The 21,813-nt window shown below is 48.5% G+C and overlaps 1 protein-coding gene across 1 annotated transcript in view; it reads right to left on the bottom strand.

Moving 5' to 3' along the window:
• ZNF76 (zinc finger protein 76) overlaps positions 1-21,813 on the bottom strand; it is a 233,896-nt gene that overhangs the window by 75,966 nt on the left and 136,117 nt on the right. The window lies entirely within an intron of this gene.

Below are 21,813 nucleotides of genomic sequence, written 5' to 3'. Positions count from 1 at the left end.
CAGGTGTGTGTATTCTCGGTCTGCACATTCAGACCCAGTTTGAGTAGATTTCTCTTTCATGTGTCCTTCCCAGGTGGTCTTCCAGAATCAGCCTCTGTATAGTGATGCTCCTCACACAAGGGCCATTTCCAAGTTGGAGCTCCCACAACACAGGCATAAAGAGGTGTGTGCGCAGTCTGCATCAGTCTATTAAGGGCCACCAAAATGTGACCAGAAAGAGACAACATAAATACCCTTTTCGAAAGAACCCTTTACATCTGATCAAAAAGGAGAGCAGTCCTACCCTTCATCCCAACATGTGTTTCATGGAGTTGGAAGTCCCGCTCCCTCAGGGCTTAAAATTGGGTATGAAACAATATGTCCTTCAATTAGATCTTTAAATCAGTATCTGCCCAAGCTTTCATCGACGGCACTGCAGGAGAAAGTCAATATAGTTCATCTTTTATAGCTAAAGAAGACTATTATCAATTTCACAAGTGATTTTTGAACATTACAAATCTTCTACTGGCCTTCATATGAATGTCTCCAAATTCATGTTATTCCCCGTAAACGAGAATGCAGGGACTGCGGGTGAGTGCCTGTGTTGATGCTAGCCGGGGGCAGCTTTAAAAATTTGGGGGCGTATGTCTCCCAAGACGCAACATTGTCATGGTCTTATCATCTGGCATCAGCATTAAAGTGCGTAAAAGAGGAGATACAGGTCTGGTCGCTTCTGCCGCTGTCACTGAAGGGGCAGGTTGTTCATCTTTAATGTGGTCTTTTTGCCCCAATTGCTGTATCAGTTGCACAACTATCCTAATGCCATCAATGCTTTTCTCTGTGGTGGGGGCCAGGGATAACTCTCATTGCCCTTAGAACTTGCTTTCAATGCACGTACTGTGAAGGCATTGCCGCAGCTGATGTAAACTCTTATTACTTTGCATCTGATCTTTTGGTTATAAATGATTGGTGGTAGGACCACCATAGCGACCCCGCGTATTCGGTTTAGAGGTGGGCGATGGGTGCCACCCCCTTGTTTGACTATCTGTATGATGGGAAAAGGGCGTGAGCTCTTCCATCAGCAACACAGGTGGTCCAAATGTGTGGCAACACTCCATGCAGCGGATTGGATGGTGGGGAGAAGTTGATAGAGTGACCAAGTATGGAGGGAGGTACCCTTTTGCTAGAAAAGGAATGGGTCACAATATTAAAACAACAAATTTCCTTTTCCGAAGTTTTTTTCGAGGATGGAAAAATCCTGGCAAGTCGCTAAACTGTATAGCGACCTACCCTTCAGTGTGAAGAAAGTCTTTGCGCAGGTTACCAAATTTACAAAACTCTTTGTAACAATTATTCAACAGGGGCACATTACCACACATGAACTTAAAATGTCAATTATTTATTAAAGGTCTTGTTAAAATATCAGTGCAGTACTGGAATCATATTATGCATTATTATACCTCATGCGGCCTTTCGAGCGCAAGAGAGAATCAAATTTGACAGGCTGTATTATTTTGGAATTTTGCTCACATGAGCTTTACCCCAACAGTCGCATGAGGCATAGTTAGGATACAATGATTATACAATGCTGGCAATTAACATTGATTTGATTTTTGAACCGTTTATGCGGGTTTTCAACTTGTGTTGTTTAGTGATGAGAGTATGAACTATGGGAATTGCAGTTCGTGGCAAAATTGATGTACGTTATGAGTTTCCCCACTGTGGGTTTATTGTGCACAATACGACTAGTAACATTATAATGTGAGAATCAATTTGTAAACAAGATTATACTTAGAATCCGTACATGATTTGTTTAATTGCGCAACTACGAGTCATGGGAAATGTAGGTGCACGTTATGAATTTCCCCACTGTGGGTTTATCGTTTAAAAAATTGGAAGTGGCACAGCATATGTGTGAATTAACTCAAGCATAATTATGACCAAATATGCACGTAATTCACGGTGTTTCAAACATAATTGCACACAAGTTCATTACGATGTTTCTCACTATATCATTTATTTTAAGTGCACCAATTGGAAATTTCAGTTAAATTGCAGGTTGATAAACTTTAAAAAACTTAAGTTCAACATATATACCTCCGAAATGCTTGAAATGCATGACGTTATTTTTTTTTATATCTTTATTGATCACATTTATACCTTACTCGTGAACAAGCTGCTGCGAAACGCGTTGGGTGTTACTGCTGAAATAAAACTCACCAAAGAAGCAATTGGGCCTCAGCTAGTTGTCATTTTGATACACACTGAAAACAGCGTTCTGTTGGATTGTTTAGGGGTCAGGCGAACCCCGCTGCGGCCCGCCATTGAAAGTGGCGCGGGCTCATATCGCCACTCTTGTTGGAGATATATATATATATATATATATATATATGTATGTTTTCGTTATTAGTCATTCTTCAGTTCTTTATTATCAGATCGGATCTCTGCTGAAGAGAGAGTACAGTCTCACTGACATATTTCAACGTACTAAACCCAGTCACACACTGGCAAGATGAGGTTGCCTGTGGCTAGCGAAGGGTACCTTACCCAAGATAAGAAAGTTCTATGTATATTGCAAAATGTCTTCACAATACATGCTTGAGATATTACTGTGTAACTCAGCAGAAAAATATATGATTAATGTAATTAGGCGGCCCTGTAGAATTTTGACGCCGCTTTTATTCATACGAAGTGCAACATGCAAATTCACTATTCTAGCACAGATTGTTATTTATATATCTATGTATACTCCCTTGTATTAATATGAATTTAAAGAATATTAATTCATATACAGAATGAAATGTATTGCAATACTCACGTTTTTGTTGGGGGATGAATTAAATCCTAAGTCTTTGCTTTAGTTTTATGAAATTGTATATAAACTTTGAACTCTGAACTGAGGTCAGGTGACCAAGAGCTGGATAGCTCGAAACGAGTCTTTTTGCTTTGTATCAATAAAAAAATACCTTTTGACAGACTTGGATCGGTGTGGCTCGCGCTTACAGAAATCGGTAAGCTTATTGGTGGATGTGGAATATGCTACTTACCAGTATGCATCTGTTCTTGGCATAGATAGCTGCAGAGTGGTACATTATGAATAGATCGCCATCTGGTGTTGGGCTCGGATGATTGCACTTTGTTTTTCTCTTGGAGAGTCTTTTGTAGCTTGGTGACTCCTCCTTTGGTTGCTAGTGCGCATGGGCATCGGCTCCATCCTTAGATTGTTTTGCCATAGTAGGGTTAGATGGAGTAGTATGATAGAATACAGATAGAAATGCCCATGTAAGTGTATCTAAATAAGATATTGTTGGAACAGACACAGGTTTCCGGGGAGGCTGGGAGGGCATGTACCACTCTGCAGCCCTCTATGCCAAGAACAGATGCATACTGGTAAGTAGCATATTCCGTTCAAGGCATATGGGCTGCAGATGGTACATTATGAATAGACTATACAGCAGTTCTCTCCCTAGCGGTGGTCGCCCGTGTCTGTTGCAACAGTCTGAAATAAAGTTTTTAATACAGCTTGTCCAACTTTAGCTTGTTGTGTTGTGTGCACATCTACACAATAGTGCTTTGTGAAGGTATGCAGTGTAACCCAGGTAGCTGCTTTGCATATGTCATCTAGTGGAATGTTTCCCAAGAATGCCATAGATGCTCCTAGTTTACGTGTAGAGTGAGCTCTAGGAGGAACAGTTAATGTCCTTTTTGCTTTTAAGTAGCATATTTGTATACATTTTACAATCCATCTTGCAATGCCTGCTTTAGAGATGGGATTGCCCTTATGTGTAGGAGAAAACGCTACAAATAGCTGTTTTGTCTTTCTGAAAGTTTGTGTTCTTTCTATATAATACAATATTGCCCTTCTGACATCTAATGTATGTAGGGCCCTTTCCGCTACCGTTTGTGGTTTCGGAAAGAAGACCGGTAGTTCCACTGACTGATTGATGTGGAATACAGAAATTACTTTTGGTAAGAATTTTGGGTTTGTTCTAAGAACCACCTTGTTTTGGTGTAACTGCATGAATGGTTCTTGAATTGTAAACGCTTGTAACTCACTTACTCTTCTGAGTGACGTGATAGCTATGAGGAAGGCCACCTTCCATGTGAGGAATTGCATTTCACACCTATGCATAGGTTCAAAGGGTGGTCCCATTCGTCTGGTAAGCACTACGTTGAGATTCCAGACTGGGGAAGGTGGCAGTCTTGGTGGAATGACTCTTTTGAGTCCTTCCATGAAAGCTTTAATTGCTGGTACTTTAAACAGGGAAAGATGTTGCCTGTTTTGTAGGTACGCTGCTATAGCTGCGAGATGAACTCTGATAGAGGTATATGCTAAATTACATTTCTGCAAGTGTAGTGAATAGCAAATAATCTGTTTAGTGGACGCGTCTAGAGGGTTGATGTGATTACTGTTACAGTGTACAGCAAACCTTTTCCATTTTGCTGCATAGCATGCTCTGGTGGTAGGACGTCTTGCTTGTTTAATGATTTCCATACATTCTGGGGGTAAATCTAAATATCCAAACTCTATGACCTCAGGAGCCAGATCTCTAGGTTCAATTGTTTGGGATCTGGGTGCATTATTTCTCCATGGTTCTGTGTAAGGTGCATGGGTAATAATCTTAGCTTTTGATGTGGCACCTGTGAGAGTTGTAGTAGCGTGGTGAACCACGGCTGTCTTGCCCACGTGGGTGCTACTAGTATCATTGTCATTGAATGCTGTTGCAGTTTCCGAACCACTAACGGAATTAGTGGGAGAGGGGGAAAAGCGTAAGCAAATTTGTTGGACCAATTTATCCATAGTGCATTGCCCTGGGACCGGTGGTGTGGGTACTTGGATGCGAAGTTTTGGCATTTTGCGTTCAGATGATTGGCAAACAGATCTATTTCTGATTGCCCCCATCTTTGGAAGAATGGTTGCAGTATCTGGTTGTGCAGTTCCCATTCGTGTACTTGTTCTGACTCTCTGCTTAGGATGTCTGCTATCTGATTCTGAACTCCTGGTAGGTGTTCTGCTAACAGATAGATCTTTTGAGGAATGGCCCATCTCCAAATGTCCTGTGCTAGTCTGGATAGTTGGAGAGAGTGTCCCCCCCCTGTTTTTGAATATAATACATTGCAGTCATATTGTCTGTTCTGATCAGGACTGCCTTGTTGGTTATTTGCATTTGGAAAGCTTTTAGTGCTAGAAATACTGCTAGTAGTTCCAAGTAGTTGATGTGCAGTTTCTTTTGCTGCACATTCCATTTCCCCTGCACTGTGTTTTTGTCCATGTACGCTCCCCATCCGGAGAGCGATGCGTCTGCTGTCAGTATCACTTGTGGAATTGCTTCTAGGAATGACCGTCCCTTGGAAATGTTTGTTGTGTTCCACCACTTCAGAGAGCGATGCGTACGGTCGTCTACCAACACCAGATCTGTAATCTGACCGTGAGCCTGATTCCACTGTGTCGCTAGACACTCCTGTAGTGGACGCATTTGTAGTCCGGCATGTGGTATTAGTAGTATGCAGGAGGACATCATGCCTAACAGCTGCATAAACACTCGTGCTGGTAGTGAGTGTTGTGGTTGAAATTTTTGTATCAACTTGATCATTGTCTGTATCATTATTGGATTGGGGTATACTTTGGCTCTTTCTGTGTCTATAGTAGCCACCAGGTATTGTTGAATTTTGTTTGGTTGTAGGTGTGATTTCTTGTAGTTCACCGTAAACCCTAGGTGGTGCAGCAATTGAATGGTCTTCTGAGTGTTGTGAAGGCATTCTTCTTGTGACTTGGCCTTTATTAACCAATCGTCCAAGTAAGGGAAGACATGTATTTGTTGTCTTCTTAGGTGTGCTGCCACCACAGCTAGGCATTTTGTGAACACTCTTGGTGCCGTTGTGACCCCGAACGGAAGGACTTTGAATTGATAATGTTGTCCTTCCACTACAAACCATAGGTATTTCCTGTGGGCTTTGTGAATTGGGATGTGAAAGTAAGCGTCTTTTAGATCCAGTGTAGAAAGAAAGTCCCCTTTCTTCAGTAAAGGAAGTACTTGTTGGAGCGTGACCATGTGGAAATGTTCCAAATTTATGTATGCATTGAGAGGTCTGAGGTCCAAGATTGGTCTTAGAGACCCGTCTTTTTTGGGGATTAGGAAGTATAGAGAGTATACTCCTGTCCCTTGTTGATGTTTTGGAACCTTCTCTATGGCATGCTTTTGTAGCAGTGATAGTACTTCTTTTAACAATGTCAGATGGTCTTGACTCATTGGGCGCTGTCTGGGGGGGGATGTTTGGTGGGGTAGCTGTGAGTTCTAGGCAATAACCATGTTGGATAATTTGTCTCACCCACTTGTCTGATGTGATGTTTTCCCAGACAGGTAGGAACTGTGCTAGACGTCCCCCGACCGGTGTTATGTGGTCTGGGGGAAGTTCTATAAAATCACTGTTTTGGGGTTGAGGAGTTGCGGTTTTCATTATTTCCTTGACCTCTAGCCTTGTTGTTGTTACCTTTGTAACTGCCTCTTGAATTACCTCTGGGTGACGTAGGTGTAAAAGAGGTGGATTGATGACTTGTTCCTGTACTTTTTGAGCCCCCTCTATAGGTGGATCTACGAAAGGAACCCCTTTGTGTTGGCTGTTGTAATGCTCCCATTGACTTAGCCGTTTCTGTGTCCTTTTTCATCTTTTCTAAGGTCTCATCTGTGCTTGAGCCGAAAAGTGTCTTCTGATCAAAGGGTTGTTTCAACAAAGATGTTTGTACTTCTTGTTTGAACCCTGAGACTCTAGGCCATGCATGTCTCCTTAGCATGATACTGGTGTTGATGGATCTTGCTGCAGTGTCTGCTGCGTCCAGGGCGCACTTAATGGAAGTGTTAGTTATTATCTTTCCTTCCTGTATTAGCTGATCTGCTCTCTTTTGATGTTCTTTAGGGAGATGTGTGATGAGTTTTTCTAACTCATCATAATGTGCCCTGTCATAGCGTGCAAGTAGCGCTTGTGTATTGGCTATGCGCCAGCTATTTGCCGCTTGTGATGCTACTCTTTTGCCTGATGCATCTATTAATTTTGACTCCTTATCAGCTGGAGGGGCTTCCCCTGTAGATAATGAGTTCGCTCTTTTGCGAGCGTTTGACACTACAAGCGAGTCCAGAGGTACCTGCCCCTTGATAAATATTGGGTCCTTTGGAGCTGCCTTATATTTTTTATCAATTCTTGGGTTTAACACCCTAGCCCTCACTGGGTCTTTGAATATGTCTGCTGTGTGACTGAGAAGACCCTTCAGCATAGGTAGAGTACCTGATGTTCTTTGTGCAATAGGTAGTGTCTCTAATAGGAAATCCTCTACTTGAGGTTCTGTATGTAGATCTACCTTATGATATTTTGCTGCCCTATTAATGAGCTGTACAAACCCTGTGTTATCATCAGGTGGTGAAGGCTTTGAGGGATATAACCCTGGGTCGTTGTCATCATCTGACCCTACGTCATAATGTTCCCATGGGTCATCCTCATCTGGGATAGTGTCATCTTCCTCGTGAGGTTCTCCCTCCCCTGTATCACGGTCTACATCTGACTGAGGTGTAGATGGTCTTGGTGTAGAAGGTGGAGGAACAGTTGGCATAGTGTGAGGAATAGGAGAAGAGGGTGTGACTCTAGGTCGAGGAGAAGTAGGAGGAGTTGTATTTGTCCCCATTGTTCTCTTCTTAGAAGGAAGAGGTTTGTCTTCTAGCTGTTCATTCTTCCTCTTCTTCGTCAGTACCTTGCCAGTTTGTGGATCGATAAACAAAATCTTTTGTTTCGGATCTGTTTGTTGCTTCTGTGTCGGTACCGAAGATTTTGGTTCCGAAAGGTGCCTTTGCTTTCGATCGTCAATGTTCGGTGTTTTCGGCACCGAGGATTTGCTCGATTCCGACCTTTTCGGTGTCGAGTGAGTCTTCGACGTCGAAGCATGTTTCGGTTTCGACATGGAACGTTTCGATGCCGAGGTTTCCCTTGCATGAAGCTTTGGTGTCGAAGTCGATGTCGACCGTTTCTCGGATCCAACATGCTGGGAGACCGAGAGTTTCGGTTTCAGTTTCAGTTTCGGTTTCGTTGCCGGGCCCGAAGGCGGGGCGTCAGAAACTTTTTCTGCGGTTTGACCGGGCTCGAAGGCGGGGTCGTTACCGCACGGGGTCGGTTTTTTGGTAAGGGGATGTCGTCACTCACGGTTTGTTGCACGTCGAGTTCCTCGACATCCGACTCGTCCCCTTCCGACCCCGACTGTTCTTCATGATCCTCTTCTTCATCGAGGTGCTGGACTTCGAACAGCTCCGTGATCGCATCCGACTGCATTCTGGAAACCTCATGTCTTCGAGCTCGACGGTTTCTAATCGTCGACTTGGAGGAGAATGCTGCGCAGGCTTCGCAGTCCCTGGATTCGTGTTCAGGAGACAGGCAGAGGTTACACACCTCGTGTAGGTCCTTGTGTGGGAACTTAGCACCACACGTTGGACATTTCTTAAATGGAGTCCTTTCCATGGACTCCGGGCTTGACCACGTCGAGAAAGGCCTCCTGTTAGTCGACATAGATCAAAGTTTTTCGTTGATGTTGGAGTCGAAACGCGTCGGAATGGAAATGAAATCGCGTTCGATAACAATACCGTCGAATTGGAAAGGGAATACGCGCCGAAAAATCACTTTTTTCCGAAGTAGATCTGGAGCGCTTCAATCCTCATCCGAACCCGATGGCGGAAAAAAACAATCTAAGGATGGAGCCGATGCCCATGCGCACTAGCAACCAAAGGAGAAGTCACCAAGCTACAAAAGACTCTCCAAGAGAAAAACAAAGTGCAATCATCCGAGCCCAACACCAGATGGCGATCTATTCATAATTAGGGCTCCCGGTTTTCCGTTTAAACGGATTTTTACATATAAATACAGACGGAAAACTATTTTTCATTTGTCTGTATTTATATGTAAAAAACGGTAAAATACTAGTAAAACTGCATGAATGAGCTCACCTTCTGGCATGTGCTAATCTGTGAGAAAGCACACCTTGGCGCACGTCAAGGATATTTCCTTCTTTATTACATTTTAGTTTCGATTTGCAAGCTGATCTAAAAACAGAGCTACTCCTGCAGGGGAATCGCATCACTGAGTTGGCCTGAAAGCATTTGGAAAACCTTAAAGACAAAGAAATAAATATCAGACTTTGGAGGGCATCTGAGCTGCAGATCTGCAGAGCAGAAGCCTCCGTCCCTGCTCGCAGTCTGAGTTTAATTGTTTAAGGGAGTAGGTGGGGGAGCCTTGTTAATGCATACTAATGCACCTCCAATGACTTGTTTTCAGCATCATCCTTCCTTTTACGGTTGTCTTTTGTTCTTAATTCTGGGCTTCTGGGCATTTCAGTAAACTGCTGTTCTCCTGTGATAAGCCCCAGGAGTTAAAAAGTTCTTGGATCCGGCTCGCACTTCGCACCTCTCTTAGGAACTCCATGGGATGCATCAGCCCCTCCCCACCCTCGCACAGGCTGTGGACAGCCCATTGTCATTCTGACATCAGGTGATTATCACATTTAGAATGACAATGGGCCGTCTGCCTTGAACATGACATGTGCACCACAGGGGAGTGTCTGAGGCGAGTGACTGACTTCGCACCTATAGATTGTAGCAGAGGAACTTTCCCCAGTCAGCCAGTTCCGGAGTCCAGCAATTAAAAATCAGTGGGGGTTCAACATTGCTGGCACATCCAGCTCTGTAGATTTTAGTACTTGCTTGGTCTGCTCAAGGCTGTTTGATTTTATTTGTAATCCAATGACAAGCAGTTTAAAAGAGAACAGGGGCCCTGAATGAACTGTGGCTAGGAAAGCACCAGTAAGGAAACATTAAAAAAAAATACTATGAAAAATGCAGACGTTTTTACTGAGGGAATTGCAGCTGATGTATGTAGCATGGCGCTCGAAAGTTGGATCAATTAATACTGTGATACTAACAAATGCAATGCATTTCTTGTATGTTATAGAAGTAGTGCAGCACTAAGTTTACTCAAAACCTTCAACTTAAAGTGTAGAAAGGCAGTTTATTTTCGCTGTGTTTTCAGTTTAAATAAATGCTGAAAAATACTAGCTGTAGCATCGCCTTTTGCTTGTGGCAAAAATAAATGTGGATAAATACAGAAAAAATGGCAAAAAAATAAATATGGATAAATACAGACGGAAATGGCAAAAAAATAAATACCATAAAACCGGGAGCCCTATTCATAATGTACCATCTGCAGCCCATATGCCTCGAATATATATATATAAATATATATATTTGATCCAAAGGTCCCAGGGGCTAATTGCAGTCATTTTCGGTGCCGATGACATTTGATGTCCTACTAAGGAAGAAACATGCACTGAGTTTAATTTTGGCGCCTGGAGCCAACTATGGTTATCATTGTGTCTCTTGGGACTACATGTCACACCATGCAGCATTGAGTGTACTACACGCTGCGTGCACAAAAGGAGACGTCAAAGGCGCCGAAAATGACTGCAATTAGCCCCCAATGAGAGGCGGACGGCCTCAAAACGCGTAGGGCTTACCAACTTTGCATCGTGATGCCGAGGCAATGAGGGAGCTGTTGAGTGCCTCCTGAAAGCTGGAACCTTTCAATCAAATTATATATATATATATATACACCCAGTATGAGTCTGTTCTTGGCATATAGAGCTGTAGATTCATATGCGTTAGTATAGATCGCCTTCTGGTGTTGGGCTCGGATGTTTGCACTTTGTTTTTCTTCCACAAAGTCTTTGTAGTCACGAGGTATGTGACTCCTCCTTTCAGTGATAGTGCGCATGGGCATTGACTCCATCCTTAGATTGTTTTGACGTAAAAGTGATGATGGAGTACTTAAGAGTAGAAAGTGATGTCCATGTATAGTATATCTAAGTAAGATAATACTGCAACAGGTAAAGATACCCGGGGAGGCGGATGGGTGCTTATGAATCTACAGCTCTATATGCCAAGAACAGATGCATACTGGGTAAGTAGCATTTTCCGTTCGAGGCTTATGAGCAACAGATCATATACGTTAGCAGAGACTATATAGCAGTTCTTTCCCAAGCAGAGGCTAACCTGTATCTGTTGCAGTGGTCTGAACTAGTGTTCTTAAAACAGCCTGGCCCACTCTAGCTTGTTGTTTTGCCAACACATCTACACAATAGTGTTTTGTGAATGTTTGAGGTGTAGACCATGTTGCAGCTTTGCAAATGTCATTTAAGGGTATGTTTTCTAAAAATGCCATGGAAGCCCCTAATTTGTTTGTAGAGTGCGCTTTAGGGGGAACTGCTGAGGTGTGTTTAGCTTTGAGGTAGCATATCTGTATGCACTTAACTATCCAGCATGCAATACCTACTTTTGAAATGGGATGCCCTTATGTGGTGGTGAGAAAGCAACAAAGAGTTTTTTTGGTTCTTTCAATGTAATAAAGTATCGCTCTTTTTACATCTAATGTAGCACGTTCTGCTTCTGAGTCTGGTTGAGGAAAAAACACAGGTAACTCAACAGACTGGTTGAGATGAAATGCAGAAACGACGAAAATTTGGGGTTAGTCCTAAGAACCACTTTATTTTGGTGAGTCCGTTTCCATCGTCGTCCTGCCGCGAGGATCTCCGAAGGTCAAAAGCGATCTTGGGCTTCTTTGGATCTGATTTCCCCATGACGAGGTGCAGCTCTGGTAGACCCCCAAACACCCAGGAGGGAGAGCAAGCGTCTCTGTAGGGCGAAGATCACAGTCAGCGGGCAGCAAAATAGGGTTAATCAGTCCGGGAGGCAGTAGGGAGGCAGCACCAGAAAGCACATCAGCTTGCCAACCCCAGCACAGCGCGCGGCCCGTCCGGCAGCCAGGGATAAACAACAGGGGCCACAAACCATTCTCGCGTGGATCCGCCGCCAGCAGGAGAAGAAAAGGACAAGAATGGGCCTCGGAAAGGCGAGGGGCGCACAGGTAGGCGACAGCAGACAACTGGCTCTGGGGCATCGTTGGACCCCACGAAACCAGGACTCCCAGCGAGTAAGGAAGGAGCAGCACTCAGGGCTGGGGGGCAGCAGAGATGTAGGGGGCAGTCCCTGAAGGGTGCCGGGCCCCAGCTATCCACAGGCGGGGGCCACCGTTCGGCCACAGGTGGAAGAAGAGAGGGGGTTCCATGGGCGCCCCAGCGGGCCACACAGCACAAAGGCAGGAGAGCAGGAGCTGAAGCGATGAAAGGGGGGCTCCAGCAGCCCCAGTCAGGGCCCAATAGCCTCAGGTGCACCACACGAGCGGGGACCATCTGCGTAGCGTGGCAGGTGAGCCACAGAGCACCGGCAAGGCAGCAAGGCCGGGCCCCAGGCGTGGGAGTCCGCGACTCACAGGAGACTCAAAGTGCCCCAAGGAGGAAGGGCAGAGCAGGCCCCCGCAAGCGTGCCTAGGGGCAGGGAGGCGGGTGCAGCGGGTAGGCGCCCAGGACGGCGCGATGTCCGCAGCGGGCCGCGGCCCCAGCGCCGCACCACAGGAATCCAGCAGAGTGCGGCAGCCGGCACACGACCAGAGAGGGAACACCAGCAAGGGAAACAAGGGGGCGCGCCGCTCCCTCAGCTCGGCACTGGTGGCGCCGCACCCAGCCCGGGGTCAAGGAAAACTCTAGGCCGCAAAAAGGCCTAAGCGTTGCCCAGCCGAGCCGCACAGCGGACAGCCCGAACCCCGCTGGAGAACCCCACCCCCCAGCACTGGCACAACATACCGCAGCAGGTGTGGTCGGGTGGCCGCCGTCAGCACCGCCGCACAGCAGAGATGAAGGACAGCTACGATGAAGGCCCAGTCGAGATCCTGGGACAGAGGCCCAGCGCCAACCACGAGAGGAGTAGCACAGTATCTGTTGTAACTGGTGCCAATTTGCGATTCCTTAAATGCAAGAGCAAAATAAGGAATTGCAATTTTGCGATTCCTTATTTTGCTAGTAGGTTTAAACTCACCTACATTGCTCGCAGCCAAATAGCGATCGCAAACGCTGCGAATTTCAGCGTTAGCGCTCGCTATTTGGCCACCTACATCTAGCCCCAAGAGACAAGCCTAAAAAAACCTTGACAAAAAGTCGAAAAAAGACAGTCAAAAAGCGACGGAGGATAACTCTCTCCAGATCTGCGCCGACTGGTACGGAAAGAAAAGAGCAGATGTCAGAATGCTGGGTGGCACCTATATATGCACTGTGCACATCACTTCTGGTACGGACATCACCATCTACCGTTGCACAGGGTAATGTTCATGAAAATTTTCGGATCCATTCTGACACCTGGTAATAATTCTAAGGTAAGGAATCTGTGGCTTAAAGTCTGTCAGATAAGATCTCTACTAAATTCCAAACAGTTAGCAAATCTACAATACACAAGTAATAGGCATTTATACCTAAACTTGACACACATAATAGGTGGTAGTGCTTTGGACACAATATTCCTCAAAATACTGCTCTTTCTATACTTTTTTTCAAAAGGGCATTCACATTCTATCTGTTGAAATATATGATTTTAACTCTTCCTAATACCTGTGGCTCTGTGTTTTGCAAGAAAAAAACATGACATCTTTACTCTCTTGGTGCTTCAAGGTGTTCTTTTGGTTATTAAAATTATCTACTTTAACACTCAAATTCACAAATGACTGATTACTAAATAATGATTCCCTTTCTTTCAGCCTTGATAAAGTCCAGTGAACGAAACAACTAAATCCTATGAGGAGGGGGGGGGGTTGGGGGGGGGGGGGGACGGACGTGGCCTGGCCAGATGACCGAGTAGACGCTTCTACTGGCGCTACCGTCGACTTGGATTAAATCCGGAAACATCCTACCTACAGTGACTGAACAGCGATTCACCATAGATGACTTGAGCGGAGGCTGCTATCATCCTAGAGCTGGACGCGAACTGCATCCTGAAGCCTTGAGTAGGTGAGCAGCTCTAACAGGGGACAGCCCGTGAACTACCTGCTGCCATTTTCCTGCTCCATACTAAACTGAGAGAAAGGCTGGATCGCGACCGGCATCGAGATGAGTACATGGGTCCAGGGCGGGCCGATGACGTGGGAGTCCACGTCGAGTGAAACCGCTCGGGTGTTATTTGACCGGACGACCTCGCTGGGCTGCCTGTGGACCCCCTGAGAGGAGAGTGTCGGCACGGAGACGCGATGCAGACATAGCCGATCAGCGTCCGAGGTCCTGCGCTAGCGCCACGCTGGCGTTGAGGGCCCAATTTTCAAGGAAGACTGCCTGAAAAGAGGGGCAGATTCCCAGGAGATCCGCCGAGAACCAACAGGGGAGCGATGCCCTTAATCTGCCGAGCTTTGGTGACGATGGCGCTGCCTCGAGCGGGGGGCGCCTTGCGAGATGGTGCCCTTGCTGCCGGTGAGCAGGGCTCCAGGGCTTACCAGCACACGACTCGAGGCGGCGATGGCTGGCAGCTGGCCTGTGGTATGGAGTTCAGCAGTCCAGGACTTGGAAGGCGAGTAGCTGTCACAGGGGGATTCCTGCAGCCTTGAGAGGCAGAGACCCGCGCAGGGGAGCCAAGCATTTCAATCTATTGGCGACATGACAAAAGTGACCAGAGCGTCTTAAATGCAAGATTAGAGGCGAGCGTTGAGGCCTTGTGGGGGCTGCCTAATAATTGTACTCTGCTGCTAGGTGAGGTCTGGAAACTGATGACTTGGCCCTGTGCCTGGAGAACCCATAGAAAGTTAAACACCCCGACCTGAATCAGCAATGGCCCTTTGAAATTGGGCAGGTGCTCCATTGATTGGATTATCCCAACATACCCCAGCGAGGCAGCGGGGTGAGAAAGGGGCTGGTTGAGTTGCCCACTAAAATTACATCCTATGGGACTGTGGGAACTGTGTTGAATCAGAGGTTCAGGGCCTCCAGCTAGCCTCAGGTGCAAGATAAACTAATCTGGATCACATCTGGTGGGGCTCTGGGACACCTGACTGCTCGAGGGCTTTCAATGATGGCGAGCAGAAAGGAACCCACGGAGGCCCATACCAACAAAGACCTAAACTATGCGCATCCTGTGCTCCTGGTCCCTGGAGCACAAGAGACTACCCTGAATGAGCACGCTGATGGGATGCAGCAGGCTGGGTGACCACTGCCGAAAAAACGGTAGACACCTTACAGGCAGAGGTCCATACCCTATGAGACACTGTCATGACCTCCAGAAGCGAGTGGTACCAGTGGATGACTGAGAGGAGAACTCTGAAGGGACATCGCGTAGGAACAACCTCTGCTTTGTAGGTTTTCTTAGAAAGAGGAAGGGCCATACACCAAACTATTCCTCGAAGACTGGATTACCTCTGTACTGGCTCCGAAGAAGCTCTTGAAGTGTTTTTTACCACTCCAGTAGTCGGCGTTCTACTCTTTAGTAGAACGCCGACTACCATGGGGAACTGTTGATATACACGAGCCGTAATATTGAGGGTCCGTATACTGGAGTGACTGTTATGATCGAATAGGAAAGAGCGGAGGCTGATTAGTGTTCGTTCCTCTTGAAAATATGGGGATATGATATTGGAAATATCCGACATTAGAAACTGGAGTGGTATATGAAAATCTTTGAAGGAAATTAAAGCCCTGAGGAAGTCAATGTGCTTTATCCAGCACAACAAAACATGTGTTGGTTGCCGTAAAAGGTTGCTGTATTATTGAGGAACTGGATATTGATTTGGAAAACGAAGACTTCTAATTTTGGATATGAACTTTAAACAATAAACCTACCTGAATATACAAGGATTTGGATTAGTGGACCAATATTTGGATCGATGATTCCTGTGACTGTGTTACTGGGACTTCGCTATGGGATCTCTCTCTAATATATAGATTGTTATTATATTACAATAGTGTGCTCGGGGAGAACTGTGTACAATTTAGATTCACCCTGGTGGATCGTGGTGGGTGTTGTATGGTAACCACACCTTTCCCCCCTGGTAGCACCGACGGCTTAGATATTTGTTATTACTTTTCCCCTTATAATTTGCTGAGCGCCCGTCTGTCTGTTGGTTGGAACTTTTAGTTGCTTTGACTATTTGTTTCTCTCAGTTGAACTTACGTCCAAGGTGGAAGTGATAACCTATCTACCTCTCTGATCACTTACCAGTATTGCTGAACCGAGAGGGTCCAGGGTCGCTCGGCGATACCTCTCTGGCGCCTTAAAACCAAAGACTTAACAGATCCCCCTCCCTTGAAGCTATAATATCGAATGTTTGAAGCGTTATTTTGAGGAGAATTGGAGGTCTGCCTCGAGCCGAGCACTCGAGTGGGAGACTATGAAAGTCGTCCTTAAGGGGGGGGAGGGGTGTATTTCGAAGTCCTATGGGGTCAGACAACTGGAAAAAGACATAGCCACACAGGAGGCATGGTTGGGTAAATTGGCGGTGGCACTCCTTGTAGCCCCTCACACTATGACAGAGTGGTATGCCACCCGGAAGGCCTTGCTGGCAGATTGCGGCAGGTTAGAGAAATTCACGAATACTGCATACCGACAACGCCTGCATATGGAGGGAGATAAAACAGGAGCTTTGTTGGCACGATTGGTTAAACAGGAATCTCTCACAACACCCATCTTCCAGCTCCGGGATAACAAAGGAGAGAAAGTACACACAGCGTGCGATCATCGAAGATCTGGCTATGCATCTCAGTGGTGTATTTGCGGGAAAACCTTCTCCCCCACGGGGGGTCCAGGACTTCCTTACCTCTGTTGAGCTCCCCGGGTTGGGTCCGAAGGTGACTGACGTTCTGAATGCCCCGATTAACAGAGAGGAGATCCTTTTGGCCAGTCAACATCTCAAATCTGCCAAAAGCCTTGGAAAACGGGCTACCAGCAGAGTTTTATTAGAGATTTGCTCTCCCGCTGGTTGACCGTCTACTAGAGGTTTACACTGAGGCACACAAGACTGGCACTTTACCGACCTCTAAGCACGATGATACCAAAGCCTAACAGACTCTTTACTGGCCAGCTTGTACAGGCCGATCTCGCTTTTAAATTTAGATTTAAAAATACTTAGTAGGATTCTGGCAGCACGCCTTCTCCCGAATTTGCCCCATCTTACACATACAGATCAGGCAGGGTTTATCCAGAAGCGTAGTAATACTCAATCTGCAACGCCTGGCGCATATGTGGCATGCCCCGCACCTATTGGAGGGCGATTATGCTTTGGCACTTTTAGACAAAGAACAGGCCTTTGATTCAGCAGATTGGTCTTATATCTGGCAAGTTCTCCAGCAGCTCAAGGTAGGTGGGGGTTTTCTCAAATGGGTCCAGCTGCTCTACACTGCCCCTTTAGCCAGAATAAGAGTTGGAAGACTGGTGTCTAAACCATTTGCCCTCTGCTGGGGCACCCGTCAGGGCTACCCACTACCACCACTCTTGCTTGCAGTGGCTATGGAGCCTTTGGTGGCCGCCCTGCAAGAACTGATTGGACTCAGGGGAGTTAAGCTGGGGGCGATCAATAATGTGGTCTCCCTTTATGCTGATAAGCTGGTATATTTCCGGCAGCTGACATGTACAGTGCCTCTCCTCCTTGTGGAGCTACAAAGGTTTAGAAATATTTTGGGTCTCCATATCAATCCAGGGAAATCAAAACTGATCCCCATAGGCAGACTGGCGGGAAATCGGAAACTGAGTTACCGCAGGTGGGGTTTCTGTGGGTGGTCGAAGGAGCGAGATACTTGGGGACCTGAATGGCAAACACAGCCTTTTCCTACTTAGATGTCAATATAAGAAGAGTGATAGAAGGACTGTGAGGCTCAATACGATTTTGGCGAGACCTACCGCTGTCTCTTATGGGCCGGATTGCAACAGTGAAGCACAAGTTACTACTTGTGTAACCATATATCTGTAAGAGACATTAGTTAGTGATAGATTCCTTACCTTAGAATATCCCTAGGCGTCAGACTGGATCCGGAAACTTTTGCGTAGCAGTACCCTTGCGCGTCGGTAAGCGTCGTCTGCGGCTCCGCGTCCGTGTCGTGGGCGCCGTGATGACGTCGGAGTACTTAGACGCCGCCTCCGCGTGCTGACGTCAGTTCTTAGACACAGCTTTTCAGCGCCGGAAACGCAGAGCTATGCCAAAAACCACACTGGTGCCATGAAACTAGGGCCCTGAAAGGGGATGACCTTAACCCTAGATATCGGTTCGCAGAACGGGGAGGATGGGTGGGTCGGTAAGGAATCTATCACTAACTAATGTCTCTTACAGATATATCGTTACACAAGTAGTGATAGATTCCTTACCTTAGAATAGATACCCCAGCAATACCAACCCCGTGGTGGTTGGTCTGCGAACCAATAATCACACCAGAAAGTCCTGGAGGACGGAACGGCCAAAGAAGCCATCCCTCCAGACTTGACTGTCCAGGCAATAATGTCGTGCAAACATGTGCTTTGAGGCCCACGTAGCCGCCTGGCAAATGTCCTGCAAGGGCACACCTCGGCCCAAGGTAGTTGTAGTCGCTGTGGCTCGAGTGGAATGAGCCCTCAGCCCCACAGGGGTTCCTTCTTAGCCAAGGAGTAACACGCCTGGATACACAAGATGATCCACCACGAGATGGTCCGCTTGTGCACCGCTTTCCCTTTCTTAGCGCCCACGTAACCAACAAAGAGTTGGTCATCCACCCTGAACTGGCGTGTGCGATTCAAATAAAATGAGAGCGCACATTTTGGGTCCAGACAGTGGAGCCTCTCTTCCTCTCTCGAGGGATGCGGAGGCGGAAAGAAGGTGGGCAAGGTGATAGATTGCCCAATGTGGAAGGCCGTGACTACCTTAGGTAGAAAGGAGGGCCTTGCCCGTAACACAACCTTGTCCGGATGGACTGAAAGGAAAGGAGGTTTACAGGATAGAGCCTGGGGCTCACTCACTCTCCTGGCAGAGGTGATGGCTACCAGGAAGGCAGTCTTCAAAGTGAGAAGGCGAAGAGGACAGTTGTGAAGTGGCTCAAAGGGAGCGCACATCAGAAATGTAAGAACCAGGTTCAAGTCCCACTGAGGCATCCCAAAGGGAACGTATGCGTGATGCCTTTCAGGAATCGATTAACAATAGGGGACTTGAACAAAGAAGGTTGATCAGGTAGCCTCATAAAGGCTGAAAGAGCAAAAAGGTAGCCCTTGATAGTGCCCAGAGCAGAACCCTGCTGGGCAAGAGAAAGAAGAAAGAGGAGAACCTCAGAAAGAGGGACATTAAGGGGATCCACAGCCTTTGCTGTGCACCATGCCACAAATCTGTTCCACCTGCAGGCATATACCGACTTTGTGGAGGGACCCCTGGCTGCCAGAATGATGTTGCAAACTTCAGGAGGCAAGTCAAATGGCCTCAACTGTCGCCGCTCAATCTCCAAGCATGGAGGTGGAGACTGGACAGGTTCGGGTGGAGGACCGTCCCCTGCTGCTGTGACAGAAGGTCCTCCTGAAGAGGCAGACGAACCGGGGGATCGACTGACATACTGAGTAGCTCGGGATACCAGTACCTTCGTGCCCAGTCCGGAGCCACAAGGATGACTTGTGCCCGGTCACGCCTGATCTTCTTCAGCACTCTGGGCATAAGTGGTATAGGCGGAAAGGCGTACAACAGACCGCAGCTCCACTCGCGACGAAAAGCGTCTCCGAGCGAGTGCCGCATTGGAAATTCCAACGCGCAGAACTGATGACATTGCGCGTTCTCTTCGGTGGCGAATAGATCTAACCAAGGCTCTCCCCACTGCAGAAAGAGACCTTGCGCCACATCCGAGTTCAGACGCCATTCGTGATCCATCATGCACCGGCGGCTTAGTTCGTCCGCCCTGGCGTTCAGAGAACCGGCCACGTGTTGAACCACCAGAGTCATGCCCTGATGTTCCAGCCATTGCCAGAGGCGCAGAGCCTCCTGGCAGAGGGTCCACGACCCCACCCCGCCCTGTTTGTTGCAGTACCACATGGCGGTGGTGTTGTCCGTGAACACCTGCACTGCACTCCCTCGGACAGAGGGGAGGAATGCCTTCAGTGCTAGACGAATCGCCCGCAGCTCCAAAAGGTTGATATGGAGCCGGGACTCCGCGGAGACCAGAGGCCTCTGATCTCCGCCTCTCCCATGTGGCCTCCCCAGCCCTGGAGTGACGCGTCCGTCACCACTACGTGCTCCGGTTGGGGAAGGGAGAGGGATCTGCCGCTGACCCAATCGCGGTCCGTGAGCCACCACTGCAGTTGTCTCGCAGTGCCCTCCGAGATCAGGACATGGTCGGACAGGTTGCCCTGATGCTGGGCCCACTGAAACTTCAGGTCCCACTGCAGAGCCCGCATTCGCCACCGGGCGTGATGCACCAGAAGGATGCAGGAAGCCATCAGCCCCAGAAGCCGCAGCGTCAACCTGACCGAAACTCGGGATAAAGGCTGGAAGATTGGAATCAGAGCCTGTATATCCCGAACCCGCTGTTCGGGTGGGTAAACCCGAAACTGCGCCGAGTCGAGAACCGCTCCGATGAAAAGGAGCTTCCGAGAGGGACACAGGTGTGACTTCGGCACATTGATGGAGAACCCCAGCTGGTGCAAGAGGTCTGCCGTAGTCTGGAGGTGGGGGACGACTGTCTGGGGCGAGCCCGCCTTCAACAACCAGTTGTCGAGGTAGGGGAAGACTGAGACCCCTAACCGGCGCAGATAAGCTGCGACCACCGCCATCACCTTCGTGAACACCCGTGGGGCGCTGGTAAGGCCGAAGGGGAGCACGGTAAACTGAAAGCGCTTGTGGCCTACCGTGAACCGCAGGTAACACCGGTGGGCCGGCAGGACGGGGATGTGGAAATACGCATCCTGCAAATCCAACGCTACCATCCAGTCTCCTGGGTCCAGGGCAGCTAAGACCTGAGCCAGAGTCAGCATTTTGAACTTCTCCTTCCGGAGGAAGCCGTTGACGTTCCTCAGGTCCAAGATAGGGCGTAGGCCCCCTTTGCCCTTCTTGGGTACCAGAAAGTAGTGGGAGTAGCAACCACGTCCTACTTCCGGCCCAGGAATGCGCTCGATGGCCGCCTTGGCCAAGAGGGCCGAAATTTCCTCCTGCAGAAGCCGCAAGTGATCCCCCGATACGCGGTGGTGTTGCAGTGGCATGGCTTGAGGAGTCGTCTTGAAGGGGAGGGAGTGCCCCTTCGGACGATTTGCAGCACCCACCTGTCCGACGTGATAGTGCGCCAGTGGGAGTGGTGATGGCGAACCCTGCCACCCACTGGCGTCACATGGACCTGAAAGCACGGACTAGGAGGGTTTAGAGGCGGATGCCGCGGGGGAAGGTGTGGACTGACCTCGCCTTTGTCCCCGACCGCCTCCACGGCGGTTCCCACGGCCGCCACCGCGCCGCTCCGATGCCGGCACCGGAGTAAATAAGGAATCGGGGGCGGCGGCGCCCGAGGACGGCACCGGAGGCGATACCTGACGGACCGACGCCGGGGGGGGGGGGTCGTAAGGTCCACCGGTGACGATCCAGAGCCCGAGGAAGGTCCAGCGGCGTCCCGGGGCACCGGGCCCGAAGGCGCCGGCGGCACCGGGGCCGCTTGACCTTGCGGCGCCGGGCCCGAAGGCGCCGGCGGTGTCGGGACCGTGGAACCCTGCGGCGCCGGGCCCGAAGGCGGCGTCGGGCCGAAGCACCCGACGGCGTCAGGGCCGAAGCCACCGACCCGCTAGGGGCCCCAGACGGGTCCGCTGGGCCCGGAGGCACCGCAGAGCCCGTCGGAGGAGAAAGGGACCTCATGGCCATGAGGAAGCGCTCAATCTCCTCCGGCGTCGCGTCTCGCCCAGGGACCGGAGGGTGTGGGGCGGGACGTGACGCCCGCGGCTCCGAAGGAGCCGCGTGGGCGGTGGCACC

Source organism: Lissotriton vulgaris, chromosome 5 (genome assembly GCF_964263255.1).
Source record: "Lissotriton vulgaris chromosome 5, aLisVul1.2, whole genome shotgun sequence".
Lineage (NCBI taxonomy): Eukaryota > Metazoa > Chordata > Amphibia > Caudata > Salamandridae > Lissotriton > Lissotriton vulgaris.
Note: the sequence above shows the minus strand (reverse complement) of the source record. Positions and strands in the feature narration are given on the sequence as shown.